This window comes from Perognathus longimembris, chromosome 4 (genome assembly GCF_023159225.1).
Source record: "Perognathus longimembris pacificus isolate PPM17 chromosome 4, ASM2315922v1, whole genome shotgun sequence".
Lineage (NCBI taxonomy): Eukaryota > Metazoa > Chordata > Mammalia > Rodentia > Heteromyidae > Perognathus > Perognathus longimembris.
Window position 1 is genome coordinate 46,634,881 of NC_063164.1, and position 17,914 is coordinate 46,652,794.

The 17,914-nt window shown below is 41.5% G+C and overlaps 1 protein-coding gene across 7 annotated transcripts in view; it reads right to left on the reverse strand.

Moving 5' to 3' along the window:
- The window catches only part of Osbpl6 (oxysterol binding protein like 6), a 185,685-nt gene extending 171,784 nt beyond the window's left edge, over positions 1–13,901 (reverse strand). For 4 of the 7 annotated variants that reach the window (XM_048345175.1, XM_048345179.1, XM_048345173.1 and 1 more), the window contains exon 1: positions 13,751–13,898. The gene's annotated coding sequence lies outside the window, so the exon portion shown is untranslated. Of the gene's footprint in view, positions 1–13,750 lie in introns of all 7 variants that reach the window. The other 3 variants (XM_048345177.1, XM_048345176.1, XM_048345180.1) reach the window with 3 other exon arrangements.
- Between the last annotated feature and the right edge of the window lie 4,013 nt (positions 13,902–17,914).

Sequence of the window (17,914 nt, forward strand, 5' to 3'; positions counted from 1 at the left end):
AGACCATTCAACAAATAAATAAGACTAAAAGCTGGTTCTTTGAGAAAATAAACAAAATTGACAGACCCCTTGCAAGACTCACAAAAAAAAGAAGAGAAGAGACTCATATTCGTAAAATCAGGGACTCCACAGGAAAAATTACAACAAATACACACGATATTCAAACAATCATAAGGAGCTATTTCCAAAACCTCTACTCAGCAAAAAACAATAATTTTACAGAAATGGATCAATTCTTAGAGAAGTACAAACTGCCCAAACTGAACCAAGAAGAAATAAATCAACTAAATAAACCAATAACTTACGGTGAGATACAGGAGGTAATCAAGAACCTCCCTACTAAGAAAAGCCCAGGCCCAGATGGATTCACCAATGAATTCTACAAAACCTTTAGTGAGGAGCTAATTCCAATACTCCTCAAACTCTTCCGCGAAATAGAAACGGAGGGAAAAATCCCGAACTCATTCTACGAAGCTAATATCATACTCATCCCCAAACCAGGCAAAGATCCAACAAAAAAAGAGAACTACAGACCAATATCACTAATGAACACAGATGCAAAGCTCCTCAATAAAATATTAGCTAACAGGATCCAGAAAGTGATCAAGAATATCATACATCATGACCAAGTAGGCTTCATCCCTCAGTCACAAGGATGGTTCAACATCCGTAAATCAATCAATGTAATTCACCACATAAACAGAACTAAAATCAAGAATCACATTGTTATCTCAGTCGATGCCCAAAAAGCCTTTGACAAAATACAACATCCATACCTATTAAAAGCTTTGGAGAGAACAGGAATAGATGGAACATTCCTCAAAACAATAAAAGCCATATACAACAGACCAACTGCTAATATCATATTAAATGGAGAGAAACTTAAATCATTCCCCCTAAACACAGGAACAAGACAAGGATGCCCACTCTCCCCACTTCTGTTCAACATAGTACTGGAATCCCTAGCCATAGCAATAAGGCAAGAGGAGGACATCAAAGGGATCCACATCGGCAAGGAAGAAATCAAGTTATCCCTATTTGCAGACGACATGATCTTATATCTCAAGGACCCAAAAAACTCAGTACCCAAACTCCTACATCTAATAAACCAATTTGGCAAAGTAGCAGGATACAAAATCAACCCACAAAAGTCAGCAGCTTTTCTGTACACCAGCAATAGACAAACAGAAAAGGAAATTATGGAAACGATTCCATTTACAGTAGCCAAAAAAAGAATAAAGTACCTAGGGATCAACTTAACCAAGGACGTGACGGACCTATTCAATGAAAACTACAAAAATCTAATAAGGGAAATCAAAGAAGACACAAGGAGATGGAAAGACCTCCCATGCTCATGGGTAGGCAGAATCAATATAGTGAAAATGGCCATACTGCCCAAATTGTTATACAAATTCAATGCAATACCTATCAAAATCCCAGCCACATTCTTCACTGAAATAGAGAAACCAATCCATAAATTCATATGGAACAGCAAAAAACCTAGAATAGCCAAAGCAATTCTAGGCAAAAAACATAGTGCAGGAGGTATCACCATACCAGACTTCAAGCTCTACTACAAGGCCATCATAACAAAAACAGCATGGTATTGGTATAAAAACAGATCGGAAGACCAGTGGATTAGAATTGAAGACCCAGAAATAAAACCGCACTCTTACAGCCAACTGATATTCGACAAAGGAGCTAAAGACATACAATGGAATAAACATAGCCTCTTCAACTACTGGTGCTGGGAGAACTGGGCAGCCATATGCAGAAAACTCAAAGTAGACCCAAGCCTATCACCATGCACCAAGATCAACTCAAAATGGATCAAGGACCTCAACATCAGACCTGAATCCTTGAAACTACTGAAGGACAGAGTAGGAAAGACACTAGAACTTATAGGCACAGGAAGGAACTTCCTGAATAGAGTCCCAGGCGCACAACAAATAGGGGAAAGACTCAACAAATGGGACTACTACAAATTAAAAAGTTTCTGCACAGCTAAGGTCATAGCCACCAAAATAGAAAGACAGCCAACGATATGGGAAAGGATATTTACCAGCACAGCAACAGACAAAGGCCTGATATCTGTCATCTACAGAGAACTCAAAAAACTAAGCCCCTCCAAGCCCAATAAACCTATTAGGAAATGGGCAAAAGAGCTAAAGAGAGACTTCACAAGAGAAGATATAAAAATGGCAAAGAAACACATGAGGAAATGCTCAACATCCCTGCTAGTAAAGGAAATGCAAATAAAAACAACCCTGAGATACCACCTCACCCCAGTTAGAATGGCCTATACTCTGAACTCAGGAAACAACAAATGCTGGAGGGGCTGTGGGGAAAGAGGAACCCTTCTCCATTGTTGGTGGGAGTGCAAATTAGTACAGCCACTTTGGAGAACAGTATGGAGGTTTCTCAAAAAGCTCAATATAGACCTACCCTATGACCCAGCCATACCACTCCTAGGCATCTATCCTAAACAGCAAAACCCAAGATATCAAAAGGACATTTGTACTTCCATGTTTATCGCAGCACAATTCACAATAGCCAAAATTTGGAAACAACCCAGATGCCCCTCCACAGATGAATGGATCCAAAAAATATGGTACTTATACACAATGGAATACTACATAGCGATTAGGAATGGTGAAATATTGTTATTTGCAGGGAAATGGTCAGAACTCGAACAAATAATGTTGAGTGAGACAAGCCTAGAACACAGAAAACAAAGGGGCATGATCTCCCTGATATATGACTGTTAACAAAGGGAGATGGAGAGACAGTAGAGACCAAGTCTGTGAACACTGTATATGTGCTTGATACATTGTATACTGCATATGGGTCTACCTGACCTAGACAAGGGATGGGAAAACAGGTTGTAAGATATCACAAGAAATGTACACAATGCCCTACTATGTAACTGCACCCTCTTTGCACAGCACCTTGTAAAAAAAAAAAATTTATGTTCAATTGATAATAAAAAAAAAATTAAAAAAAAAAAAAAAAAAAAGAAGAGAAAAAAAAAAAAAAAAAAAAATAATGGAGAATTCTACTATTAAAATGCAAAAGTGACTGTTAAAGAATAGAGTTCTTAAAATGTGATTAGTTACTACTGGTAGGATTGATTTCTCGGCAATTAATTTTTGAAGAAAAACTATTTCAGTGTTTGCCAAAGCAAAAGTAAAAAGTAATCAAGAATAAAAAGCAGAAGTGTTCAAGGATGAAATTATACAGCTTTCCACCATAAAAGTAACTTGTCTAAGCCAGGTGCCAGTGGCTCATGCTTATAATCCTAGCTACTCAGGATGCTGAGATCTGAGGATCTCAGTTCAAAGCCAGCTCAAGCAGGAATGTCCCCAAGACTCTCAATTAACCACAGAAAGATGCCAGTAAAGCCATGGCTTAAATGGTGGAGCATCTGAGCACAAAGGATCAGAGACACTGCCTAGGTTCTGAGTTTAGTCCCTAGGACTAGAACAAAAAGTAATTTGTCTAAATTGGATGATGATAATTATTATACTTTTCTTCTCTTCTTCATCCTTCTCATGGATGGGAACAGAACCCAGATCTTCCCATCTTTTAGGCTCCACTCAAATGTCTCCACCAAGCAGGCCTTGCCTGGCCAGTCCACAATGCCAACTGACCACCTAAGAAAAACTGTTAGTAATTAAACTGTCATTTGTATTCTATTTCCACATTATTTCTTTTCTTGTGTGTACACACTTGTGCCACCAGTACTGGGACTGGAACTCAGGACCTCTTACTCTTGCTTGGCTTTTTCACTCAAGGCTAGTGTTTTACCATTTGAGCCACACCTCCACGTCTGTCTTTTTTGCTGGTTAAATGGAGGTAAGAATCTCATAAACTTTTCTACCCAGGCTGGCTTCAAACCATGATCCTCAGATTTCAGCCTCTAGAGTAGCTAAGATTACTGGCATGAGCCACCAGGGCCTGGCTCTCTTTCTTATTATTATAACACCCCTGGGGAGGAGTTTAGTATCAAATGTATATCATCAAATAAGACTACAGGGGGAAAAAAGTGCAGTTATTTTGATTCTCTGCTTTTTTAGATCCTAGGGAAATGGGAACTTAATGTAATGATAGATAATTTCACCCCTTATCTTAAAGGACTTACAGGACCACTGTTTCCGGCTCATTTACCAGATAAAGTTCTAAGGTTACTGATTCAAGGTTGGCTGTTTGGTACTACTAAGCTACTAAGAGCTTGAAAATCTATGATAGCCAATCCAGGGCTCTACCTGTCAAATACACATTCTTTCTCTAAGTATACCTCATGACAAAAAGAGTTAAAAACATGAGGCTCTTTTCACAGAGGATTAATTTGAAAAAAGTTGAATGTGTGGCAAGGATTCCTCCTTGCAGTCTACCCCCAATACTATGCTCACATGTATTTAATCTCTATTTACTCTCTTAAATGTAGTTAAATGTTCACTCGTGTAAGATTAAACCTGCTCTCATTCCATGAGGAATTAGGCATATTAGACACACTAATTACAAACCATAAGCATCCTGAAATTCCCACAGTCTTGGAGGGGGGTTTAGGAAGGTATTTCAGACTTTTCCAAAACCAAGCCTTCAGAGAGCATTGAAAGGCTTTTTATGTAATTTGAATACTGTGACCCCATTCACCTTTCTATCCTTTGTCCTTCAACACCCTGCTTGTTATCTAAAGCTTCCTATAGCATGATACTAAAAGCCTACTGATGATTCTTTCTACTTAACAAATATTTGTTGGAAAAAGGACACACACACACACACACACACACACACACACACACACACATCCGACCTTTCACAGAGAAGAGACATTCACATCATTTACTCAGTTCATTTTTAGAACACATATTTGATCCTAGCTGCATGCCTAGAGGCTGAAAGATGATATAACACTCTCTGCCCCAAATCAGTATCATTCTGATCTATAAGGACCAGTTCTAAACAAAAGGCTATAAATGTTAACTTCGAATAAGTATGTATTAATAATTATAAACTATTTTTATTACTTTTGAGGGAACTTAAACTTTGCACCATGATAGGATTTTCTTTTCTTTAATCTAAATATCGTCTTTTCTTTAGTCTAACTCACTACTACTATTCAAAGCAATGACTCCACCAACCATTCAGTTGCCTCCTCTGCTTCCTCTTACTACCCCAGAGGCTCCAGGAGGACAAAGGCAAGGTTTGATCATCACTTTTAAAAGGATGTGTCTAAGGTGGATGTGGGAATGCTATGATACCAGCACTGGAGAAGCTGAGGTGGAGGATGGTAAGGGGGAGGGGAAAGGAGAAGAGAAAAGTGAAGAACCAGGAGGAATGAGGAGCAAAAGCAGGGCAGCATGTATCTAAGGGAGATTCCATAAATGGTATGAGTTACTTATAAAAGCATTCCAGAGAATGAAGGGCTGAAGGAGATGCTCCATCTTTAAAACAAGGGTTTGGAGAGATAGGCAATTGCCAGAACTGGTTCCCCAAACCAAAGATATTTTTTTTAAGCATTTAAAATTAGAACTTATTTTTACTTATAATTTTTATTATCTTTATGTAGTTATACAAAGGAGTTACAGAGGCACTTTAAAAAACTACAGATTCTTGAACACGACACCAAATCTCATGGTAACAACTGTCTCAAGACTGTAGCCTACAGAATTGCGGTCTCTTCTTTGTACCACTAAAGATATCCTTGATGCCCCTGTAGTAGCAATAAATTTCTCAGCCTGCTTGTGGCCTCTCTGTCTTCCATTTCTACCTGCATTCCCGTCATACTCCAATGTTCCTTGGATCTCTCTCCCAGTGCGACCAATTAGCTGGGGCACAGTTGAAGAGAACTGGGCAACAATGGGCAATGAAAATGCCCCAACTCGTTCAAATGTCTTTCCTCTTTGAACTTGAGCCTGTCAGGGTTGTATTAAGGGTAAATGTTTATGCCAACTAGTATGTTCTTCTACAAAGAATGGACCCCAGAGTTGCAAAGGAAAGCTACTGGTTACAACATGTACTTGATAGGCACAAATGATCTCAATAAATTAGAAAACTAGGTTTAAGAAAATATGATCTCCAGTGTTTAAAAATAGTACAACAGTACAAGACACATAGTATAATAATAATAATAATAATAATAATAATAATAATAATAATAATAATAATAATGTGTCCCTTGCATGTTTACCCTAAACCCCAGTTTTCCTTCCCAAAAGCAATCATGGTCACTGATTTTTTTTTTTGTCAGTAGTGGGGCTTGAACTTGGATTTGGGCACTGTTCCTGAACATTTTAACTCAAGACTAGTGCTCTACCACTTTGAATCACAGTGCCACTTCCAGTTTTCTGGTGGTTCATTGGAGATAAGAGTGTCATGGTCTTTCCTGCCCAAGCTGGCATTGAACCGCAAACCTCAGACCTCAGCCTCTTGAGTAGCTAGGATTACAAGCATGAGCCACTGGCACGTGGCTATGGTCACCAATTTTTGTGTAGCCTTCCAGAGACAGCCTTTTAGTTCCAAGAGAAAAGATGTATTTGTAGTTAACACAAATGGCCAATGTTTTCGTCTATACCTTAGTTTGTTCTCTCATTCTATCTTAGGTATGTTTCCACAGCAGGAAATACCGAGTAGTCTCATAGTGTGACAGCTACCTAATTTTGATTTTTTTTAATCCTAATTTATTTAACCCATTGCCTAGAAATAAATATCGAGGCTTTTAAAGTTCTTGCCATTAACAATGCTGCAATAAAAAATGCCTTTGTGTAAATTCATTCTGCAAAGTGGAACTAAATCTATGGAGAAATTCCTGGGGGTGTCTGGGGTGGAAAGGTAGGATTTCTTTATTTGTGTGGGTAGTGGCAATATGCTGTCCACAGATATTGCACCATTGTGTTTCCCTACCAACAACTCACAAGTTTCCCTGGCTCCTGGGAGCCTTGCCATTGTAAGGTATTAGCAAACATGATTTCTGCCAATCCAATTGCTTTAAATAACTTTTAAATTGCATTTCTCTCATCATGAGGTGAAGATAATTTGTATCTGCAATTTCTTTTCTGTAAACTCTTTTTCATTTGCCCCTTACCATTTGGTTATCATTCATTTTTTATTCTTGATATATAGGTGCTCTTTGGATGTTAGTGATGCAGAAAATAGTCTCTAGTGTGAAGATGTTTATCTTTTGCATATAGAGACTGAATATCTTCAATCTCAAATGCATTCAATTTATCAAAATTTTTATCTCATATATTCTACTTTCTTCAAGGTGTTTAAACCTTTAAAATTTACAGACATGTTCAAAAATACCTGACTGCTTTCAGATTCACATGTAATTCCTCTGTTGCCACTTTTTGAAATAATACTGAAAGACAGGCAGAGGCACAACAGCCACCTTCTCTTACCTTTGCCTCCATTACCCAGAGTTCATATGGATTCTATTCTGCCTTGAACAGAACATGGAGTTTCACATGAACCCTATATTTTCTGGGTCTACCTTGTATATCACCCTCTACAGTTCTTAAGTTTGAAGTTTATTGGAAGCAAAAGGAATTTCATTACTGTCTTCTCATAATCACCATGCCATTCAAATTGTGCTACTTTTTCTATTCTAGGAAAGTTACACACCAAACACCGCTCATATGTGTTTCCTGATTGGGTGAGAATATGCAAAAGCCTGTCTAGCTGCTACAGATAAACATAAAAAAGAATACCATCATAATGAAAATAAAATCAGACTTTCAACTTTGCCTCTAGCCAAATTTATTTGACTGTTCTTGTCCATACTTTACTGTTCAAACTAGAGTTTGAATCTGAATAATATAATGTTGCCATTGTACTATGTATTTTAAAAAAATCAAAGTAACTTCTTTAAATGTGTAAGTTTAACTCAATGGTACAGTGTTTTCCAAGTACACACAAAACCTTGGGTTCCATTTTCAGCACCATAAACACAAGTAGGTAAATAAAGCTTAGACTTTAGTTTAGTATATGTGAGGTGACACTACTGGTAGAAACTGAGGCCAGGGTTTAAGTTGGACTTTTGAATGTCTAAAAATATATACTCGGGGCTGGGAATATGGCCTAGTGGCAAGAGTGCTTGACTGGTATACATGAAGCCCTGGGTTCGATTCCTTAGCATCATATATATAGAAAACGGCCAGAAGTGACGCTGTGGCTCAAGTGGCAGAGTGCTAGCCTTGAGCAAAGAGAAGCCAGGGACAGTGCTCAGACTGAGTCCAAGGCCTAGGACTGGCAAAAAACAAAACACAACAAATAAAAATATATACTCATCTTTCTTCTTTAGACAGCCATAGACTCCAGTCACCTCACTGAGAAAGTTGATCAGCCTGAGATTGGTAATCAAATGACTATACGCCCAAAGAACTATATCAAAAGTTCATGAAAGTCAGATCTATATCAAAATGGCAGACTGCCAACTTCAGTAACCGAGATGTATTTCATGCTCACCCTAGATTTAGTTAGCCCTAAAATTAACTTTATTTCATTGCCTTAATCAAAACTCCTAAATCAAATATGGATTTCAAATCATTAAGTATATCCACTTGGGGAATGTAAAGTATATAGAGCTGAATGCAGGAATGTTGAAATTAGCCTTGGAAAGCTATAGACTCCTTTACTTTTATGGCCTTTTTGATAACTTCTGACTTTATTGGTAAACAACAAGCTTTGTTCCCTTGGGAGGTGAGTCTTTTCTTTTTTAATCAAAGATGCTGCCACATTTCTACTTAACTGCTGTTGGAACTATCAGCAAGATGTTTTCCAAATTACTATGCCATGGAAAGACAATTGAGGACTAGATTTTGTTGGAGAAAATGATACAGCCTTCAATTACTTTAACAGTTGTTGCAAAATCAGCAAGAAAAAAGAGTTGGGGAAATGTCAGGAAACATATAGAAAGCCATACAAAAACTAAAATATAAGAAAATGTTGAAAACCTATGACAGTATTTATCAAATAAATAACTACTTAATAAGGCATTCGTCCTGTATCGTTCTCTCTGGCGGATGGTGTAAGCAACCCTTACTATATAAACAATATTTAAAGAGGTCCATGAAAAATACCTATGCATAAATTATTGCTTGGCAGCATCAATAGGAAACAACAGGAAAGAGAGATGACCCCTAAAGATTCTAGTCCCCTCATCCAATCACATTTCCTGAACCTCAGACTATTAATACCTTCCTTTTAGATTTGTTTAGGCCAGAGCTCCACACACACTAAATCACCCCATCCATTAAATTGTTCTCTAAGCTAGTCCTTCAAATTGACTCCAGAACCTATACCACTGTCAGTGTTGATAATCTTCATATGTTAAATGCTGGTGTCTCATGCCACTAGATACTCAGGAGGCTGAGACTTGAGGATCGCAGTTAGAAGCCAGTCCAGGCAGAAAAGTTCTACAAACAAAACCAAAACTTGGAATTAGAGCTGTGGCTCCAGTGGTAGAGCACTAGCCTTGAGCAAAGAGAAGCTTGAGGGCAGTGCCCAAGTCCTGTGTCCAAACTCCAGGATCCCCCCTCCTACCCCCATGCAGTAAAGAATAATACTAATGAGTTTTATGTAGTCTTCACTCTCACTGGCTTTTCCACACTCCAGTGACTTTATCAGAGGGACACATTCTTCAGTGTGAGGGTCTTAGTTACTCACCCAAATCCAAGTGCATCTATTCAAACATGAATTTAATATTAACTAACTACTTAATGTACGACCCACATGAAAAGCTTCTCCCATGGCCTTTCCTAGTTTCTTCAATTACAGTCAAAAATCTTTTATTCTCAGGGCTGGGGATGTGGCTTAGTGGTAGAGTGCTTGCCTTGCATGCATGAAGACCTGGGTTTGATTCCTCAGTACCATAAATAGAAAAGGCCAGGAGCGATGCTGTGGCTCAAGTGGTAGAGTGCTAGCCTTGAGCAAAAGAAGCTCAGTGACAGTGCCTAGGCCCTGAGTTCAAGGCCCAGGACTGGCAAAAAAAAAAAATCTCCTTCCTTTTTCTCATTTAAGATCATAAGCCTTGGATTCTCTTCTAGCATGTTTTAAAAATGAACTCTTTCATTCTCCTTTTCTCCTTGAGAATTCTTCACCCAATTCACAGCTCCTGCTTACCTGCAATACATCAGTTCCCCACTCTATCATACTTTTGAGTGCTTCACTGTTGGAAAATTTCCCAAGGCTTTCTTCACATCCCTTGGAATCAGTTACTTGGTATGTGATAGTCTACCTCTTCTCAGCAAGGCTACTTCCTGCCTGAGAATCTCCTTTAGGAACTCTTGGTAATTCCTGGGTTCACCCAGGACTGCTTCTCTCTCTCTCTTCTTGTAATTTCTAGCTCCAGAAGTGTGTGGTCCTTTGACAACTCTATTGTGCTTATTCAACCTCCCAAAACCCCTACTGCTTGGTGCTTTAAAATTATCATCACTGGTCCAGGTACAATCATTATTTCCTTTTTCTTTTTTAATATAATGGCCAACTATGAACTCATCACTAACCCAATTACTAGATCATCACCAATAATTTACATCTACCTGTGTGCTTCTCCCCAAGCCATCTCCTTGTCCTCAAAAAAAAAATGTTTTTGTTGTAATAGGGTTTAAATGCAAGATGCTCTACAACTTGAGCCACTCCTCCAGTCCTGTTTTTTGCTGGTTATTTGGAGACAGAGTTTAGCAACTTTCAGGCTGGCTTCGAACCATACTTCTCCAGATCTGTCTCCTGAGGATCTAGGACTACCAGGTATGAACCGCTAACATATGACAACCAGAGTCCTAAGTTTTATGTTCATTGTTTTCTTGCTTAAGGAAAAACTATGTGTCAGATATCAGTGTCCCATGCCCGTAATTCTAGCTACTCAGGAGACTGAGATCTGATGATCTCAGTTACAAGCCAGCCTAAGCAGGAAAGTCCAAGAGACTCTTATCTCCAATTAACTACAAAAAACAAACAAACAAACAAAAAAAACAACCAGAAGTAGAGCTGTAGAGGGTTATCCTTGAGCAAAAAAATCCTGGGACAGTTCCCAGATCCTGAGTTCAAGCCCCAAGACTAACACACACAAAAAAAGTGTGTATATGTATATGTATGCAAAAAAATGCTTGTTTCTACTTGGTTATTTGTATTTTCTTATTTCTCTGAATTGCATAAATTAGTATAACCATCTGGACTATAACAATGGTACATACGAAGTTGCAGGAAAGAAACATGAATGATCACTGTTATATTTTGATATAAAAATGGACACTGGCAGCAGAACAGAGCAACATATTATGTTATAATACATACTATATGTTATATACATGTATATAATAGAATACTGCACAGTAGTGAAAGTCAGCTAACTATACACACAACATGACTGAATCTTACTGATACAATGTTGAGTGACTCTGGTAGAAAGCACCAAAAGTGAACAGACAGCATAAAAATACTTTTTCAAGAGCCCAAAAAAGTTTAATTACTTAATGTGGAAGGAAAATCCCTCTCTTGAGAATTCATACTTTATCTTTTCAAGGTCGGGAAGGCAGGGACACTATTTTATTCCTAATTCTCTCTTACAATGCCTAGGCCCATGACTTGAACAGTGGGAATAATAAGTAAAATCATAAATAAATAAAGTAATATAATCAACGAGCAATTATTAATTGATCAGCAAATGCTACTTAACATTTTAATAAAATTGAATTCTTCCTGGCCCAATATGAAACTTTTATCTATGTACAGTTTTACCTAATTCTGTGTCCACAGATCTACTATATACCTCCAGCCACAAGCATTGCATTTTAGAAGTACTTTGCCATGAATAAAGTTAAAAGAAAGCTAAACCAATGGAGGGATATGAAATGTATTCTGTGACCCTGCAAATGTCGCACAGAACAGCATCAGATGAAAGGCAGGAATATCTGATAAATCACCAGGAGGAGAAACTGAGTGAACCCGGGCATTCTCCCCACCTACTGAACTTATTCACATCACAACTGAAAATATGAGCCCAGATTTTTAGGCTTCTTAAAAGAACGCGTGTAAATTTCAAATATGTTTTCTTGAGGGGGGGGGAAACTACGTGTAGGGGAAAATATATTGAATCTAGCTGGAAAAAATTAAAAGATCAATATTCCACCAATCATGGCCTTCCTTACAGCCCGGTGAGGGCTGCGCATATTCTCTGTAGATGATCATGCTGAGTTACACTGCAGCTTCCCTTCGACCTTGGATTCCTGCTCACTCCCAGAGTTACTGCGAGGTCTTCTGCTTCATTTATTATTAGTCTTGTATCTGCAATGCTGTAACATTCCACAGGAATATCAACATTGTGGACTTCCACTACCCAAACTGTAGAAATGCTTCCGAAGAGGAGCGGGTGGGTAGGAGGGGTTAGGAAAAAACGGGAAAAGGGAAAGCAAAAACCAAACAAGGAGGAAACAAAGTTTAATGGTTTAAGGTGTGAATTTTCCTAATTTTGCCTTGAGAGATCATATTTATTCATCAGCCATAAAACAAACAACTATCCACTAACATGCATTAAAAAAATTAAGAACAGATGCTCACGGAAAAGTATTTTGCTATTCAGGGGGGAATCAAAATTGAGTATACAATTTGCCAAATCCGGCCCAACGATTTAAAACGGAAATTCTCATAGAGAAAAGGGGCTTAGGGGGCCCAAATATGTCCGGAAGAGAGAAATAATCTGGCAGACTAGCAGATTCACTTAGTTTCCTGTCATTTGCTTCACGTCCATTATGTAATGCTTTTCCCAGCTTTGGATCTCTAGTTTAAACCGTTCAGGTGTATCACAGAAACGCCACAAAATCAGTATGTGGTCATAACTTTCAAAAACAGCTTAAAGCGTGGCTTGCGGCGGCGTCTATATACAGTAGAGGCTTAAAAAAAAAATCTGCTGGTGTCATTAGTTCTTCCAGGCTTCCTTCCCAGGCAGGTTTCCCCATTCCCCTGCATCCCGGCCACGCGATCTGCGGTCAGCTCGGGTTGGACGCAGGGAGGCACGTCTTGACTGCAGTGCAAACCTGTCCCGATCTGAACCGGGAAGACAGACTGGGCCTGGGCCTGGATAGCGGACGGAGGCTGCAGGGGGGGGGGGGCGGGGCGGGATGGGCAGGGGGTACCCGTGAGGGCAGTCCGCAGTGCACGCGCACAGCGAACCCCAACGCACAACTTCCCCAGCCGCTTCCCTCCCCGCCCCCCTCCCCGGGCTCCCGGATTCCCTGAAAGGTGCGGCGTAGGCGTCAGCTCGCGCGGGCGCGGGTTCGCTTCTCCGCTGACAATTACATCAGTCCTTCTCCCAGCCCCAGCTTCAATCCTCAGCCGGCCCCGGAGCGGGGCACCGAGGGAGGCGCGGGGGGAGGGGGACCTGGGCGGAGCGGGGAAATGCGGGAGCGAGTGCCGGGCGGCCGCAATTCCCCGCAACCAGGGGAGGGCGGCGATCGGACATAGAAACCCAAGGAGACCCGGACCCCCCTCCCACCTGGCCGCGCCAAGGGCTGACACAGCCACCCGCCTCCTCCCCACACACACTTCCCGGCCGCCGCTGCTAACGGGCTGGAGAGGGGAGAGGTTATGCATCGTAGGGAGGTGGGGGTGGACCGAAGCTGCGGCTGCCCCCCTCCCCCGTGCGTCTCTCGGGGTCCTCGGCCCTCCGGACGCGCACAATGCCCCCGGGCCGCGGGTGGACGCGGTGGTGGCTGCCCGCAGGCACCCGCCCCGCAGCTTGGACACCTACCTGGAGGGTGAGCGGTGGTGCGGCGGATCTCGCAGCGGCCGTGACGCGAGGTGGCGGGCGGCCGAGGCTGGCGGCCGGGCGCGCGGGCCAGCGGACGAGCGGAGGCTCGGGCGCCGCCTGCGTGCCGAGCCGCGGTCTCCGGCACCGACAGCCGCGGCGGCGCTGCGCCTCCAGTGGTCCTCCGCGCCGCAGCCCCTCCTCTCCCACGGGCGGGGCGCGCCGGCGGGGCGGCGCTCCGGGCTCCCCGCCCCCGGCTTCCGCGCGCCAGCCAGGCTGGAGTGGAGCCCTGGGCGGCGGGTGGCTGCTGCGCCCCGCATCGCCCTTCTGCGCTCCGGGACGTTCAGCGAGCCCCCTAGGCACGCATGGGGTCTTCCCCCTCCCCGGGCCTCAGTGGGAATCCCTGCTGTCCAGAAGCTACCCACGGTGGACACCCAGACTGGGCCGTAGAGGCGCCCCGCGCGTCCATCCCAGCGGAGGTAGGATGGCTGGGCTTGAAAGGAGTGGCCTCGAATGAATCCAGCGCTGGGGACGTGGATCCCAGACTCCAGGAGCACCCCCGGGGAGCATATCCAGAAGGAAACAGCACCTTGGCAGTCTCCTTCGGTGCTGCCAAGCCCCTATCCCCCCAGAGGTCACAGCTATTTAAACGTACAACGCGTGCCCGCCCCCTGCCCCTGGCACTCAGAAACAAGAACTTCCCAGGCCCCAGGAAACTCTTGGGTTCTATGAAAGGGGGGTGGGGTAGAGGCAAGTCTTTAAGTCCCTGGCAAAGCCCTGCAAGGTCAATCACTCCTCTGGACACACTGCCTATCCCTAAAACCCTTGCACACTTAAGTTGTTCCTGGCCCATGTCCAAGAGCAAATTGATCTTAAAAAGTAAATTTGCTGGGAGGGACGGCATAATTTAAATATTTGCACAGACTTTTTTTTTTCGGTAAAGGCATGTCTGCGGAAATACCAGCATGTCAAGACGCTTCTGTTATCAGCATCTGGTGGGGGAAAAGCCAGAGAAATAAGCCTAGCAGAAGTATTTGGTAGAAGACAATGCAGGGTGGGGGGCTCGGGCTTCTGTGTCGGCCCTGGATTAGATGACTGAAAGGAGAAGCATCTTTTAAAATTGAAGATAAGATACTAGCAGGATGCTGGTGGCTCACGCCTGAAATCCTAGCTATTCAGGAGGCTGAGATGTGAGGATCATGGTTTGAAGCCAGCCCATACAGGAAAGCGTATGCGATGTCAATAAACTCCCAAAAGCTTGAAGTGGAGCTGTAGCTCAAGTGATAGAGCACTAGCCTTAAAGGGGGAAAACAAACAAACAAAAAGCTCAGGAACTGTGCACAGGCCCTGAGTTCAAGCACGCTCGCACGCACGCGCACACACACACACACACTGACACCATTGAAGATGTTGTGCCAACTGTGATAGTATCAGTACTGATAAAAATCCTGGTTGGCAGTGTGTAGTCTTTCCTAAGGGCATTTTCACTTAATCTCCACTCTCACCTTTTGGATTAACTTCTTCCACCTTGAGTAGTAATATTCTCATATAATCCAGTCACAAAACAACCGAAGCCAGACCCTATGACACATGACACAAGGCAATTTCACCATTATATCTCCACTAGGAAGACAGCCTTATCAAGGCTGCCATTAAACTGCTGACCTTCACCTGCTCAGTTACCATGCTTCTGAAGTTCACTGGCAGAAACTGTGCCGAAACCATTTTTCACACACATTTGAAAATACACACAAGTATAAAAAGGAGATGAGAGAAAACATAGACAATCTTTAACTTAAAGTTTGACTCTCCGAATTTTTCACTAAAACTCTAGGACCATAAACTATAACCTCAGTCTTGTACTTTACCATAACAATGCTTGCATACTTTTCACTGTCTTCTGTGTTCTATTATTTTAAAAACAGGTTTTAGTCTCATCGATGATTGGTTAAATAAGATATAGAGTCACTACACTTAGCCATCTGGGGGAATGGGTGGACTAAATAGAGCTGGGGACACAGAGCTGCATAGCAAAGCAGTCTCTCCACGCTGTTTGTGTAGCACAGTATTTTGAAAACTCAGACTGGCACAGATATGTAAATATGACTAACAGGCTTTTCCCTGCTTCTTGAGCAATGGCATGGTTATTGCTGAGAAAAATGTCAGAGAGCAATGTTTTCATTGCGTGTATATTCTTGCTAAGAGTTTAAATCACAAGCTACATGTTAGCTAAAAGAATTTCTGCTGGTCTAATCCATCTCTTTTATTTGTTCATGGGCTTTTTTGATGAAAAAAAATGATGATATTCTTCAATATCCAGTCCTATTTATGCTATAATTTCCATTACACACAAATGAACTTGCATGAATCACAGTCCCCAATATCAATTCATCTAATTCACACTTTAGTTTCATGTCAATTTTTATGGGCACTACTGTAACTGAGTTTACTAGGAAAACTGAAGTACCAATATGTCACTGAAAAGTGCAACCCTACATCAGGAGTGAGGACAAAGGGGAAATGAGACAGAAAGGAACATGAAGAAAGTAAAGAATGACATATTATCAACCTAACTTATGTTTCATGCACCTGATAACATAGCCAGTTACTGGGTCATAAAAAAGTGTTTGTGTACAGGCATTACAGAAAACTGTGCCCAGACCCACTCCATCAAGAAAGTAACTTACCAGCCAGCTACTTTCCATATTCTAGCTCCTAATGGTCAAATCTTACCCCATTGGTGGTTACCCCAGCTTCCAGGCTGTCTGGCCACACTTTTGGCAAGTGCCAGAGAAATAAATCTCATGCTCTATAGCTAAAGTATAATACTTGTTTTTGGATTGTTCTTCAGGCAATGAGAGACGAAGAGAAGGAGGGGGAGGGGGAAGGAGGAAGAGAGAGAGAAGAAACAGGATGGAGGAAAGGAAGAAAAATTCTAAAGGTTAAACAAATCATCAAAAAAAAAGATAAGGGGGCTGGGGATATAGCCTAGTGGCAAGAGTGCCTGCCTCGGATACACGAGGCCCTAGGTTCGATTCCCCAGCACCACATATACAGAAAACGGCCAGAAGCGGCGCTGTGGCTCAAGTGGCAGAGTGCTAGCCTTGAGCGGGAAGAAGCCAGGGACAGTGCTCAGGCCCTGAGTCCAAGGCCCAGGACTGGCCAAAAAAAAAAAAAAAAAAAGATAAGGACTGAGGATAGGGCCTAGTGGCAGGAGTGCTTGCCTCGTATGCATGAAGCCCTGGGTTTGATTCCCCAGCACCACATATATAGAAAACAGCCAGAAATGGCGCTGTGGCTCAAGTGGCAGAGGGCTAGCCTTGAGCAAAAAGAAGCCAGGGACAGTGCTCAGGCCCTGAGTCCAAGGCCCAGGACTGGAAAAAAAAAAAAAGATAAGTAATTAATCTTAGTGAAGTGAAATGAAGCTAGTTTTATTTCCTTAGCAATAGCCCATGCTGGAAAGTTTTCAAAGAAAATAAATTAGGTTCCAAATATGTTACCTGATTAGTGCTCAGGTATAAAAGACAAAACCAAAGTTTTAAACATGCAGATTGTTCTCTTAAGTCATATTTCATGTTCTCCCAGAGGTCAAAATGGCAAAGGTAACATTCATGTGGTAGAGCCATGGTTCATGGTAAGTGTGAGGCCCTGAGTTCAAACAACAGTACAGTCAGAAAAAGAAAAGATGACAAGACACAGACCAAACAAAAGATAGCTTAATACATTATTACTACAGAGGGTTAGAATGTATTTATCTATTAGTAAAACCATACATTTTATATGCCTGACAGAGTAAAAATAAATTAACAAGAGTCATAGAGGGAATTAAAAAGAAAGTAAATAGCACTGTGATCATGTTGATTTCTCATCTTTAATAGCTTCAAGTCAATGGATGAGTATACAAAACTGTATGGCTGAGAAGTAGAGGATAAAAGGGAAAGTATTTTAATCAGTGCTTTGGTTAAAAAAAAGATAGTTGGAATAGCTGAAAAACAGAGGACTGGGACATTATATAAATTTATGATTGCAAATATAACAACTAGAACAATATAAGCCTTATTTAGGAGGAGTAATATACCAAGGGAAAAAAGGGAAAACTGCTCACTAATGACATATTTTTTAAAATAGAAAATAGCTACAAAAGTAGCTGACACCAAATATATCTGT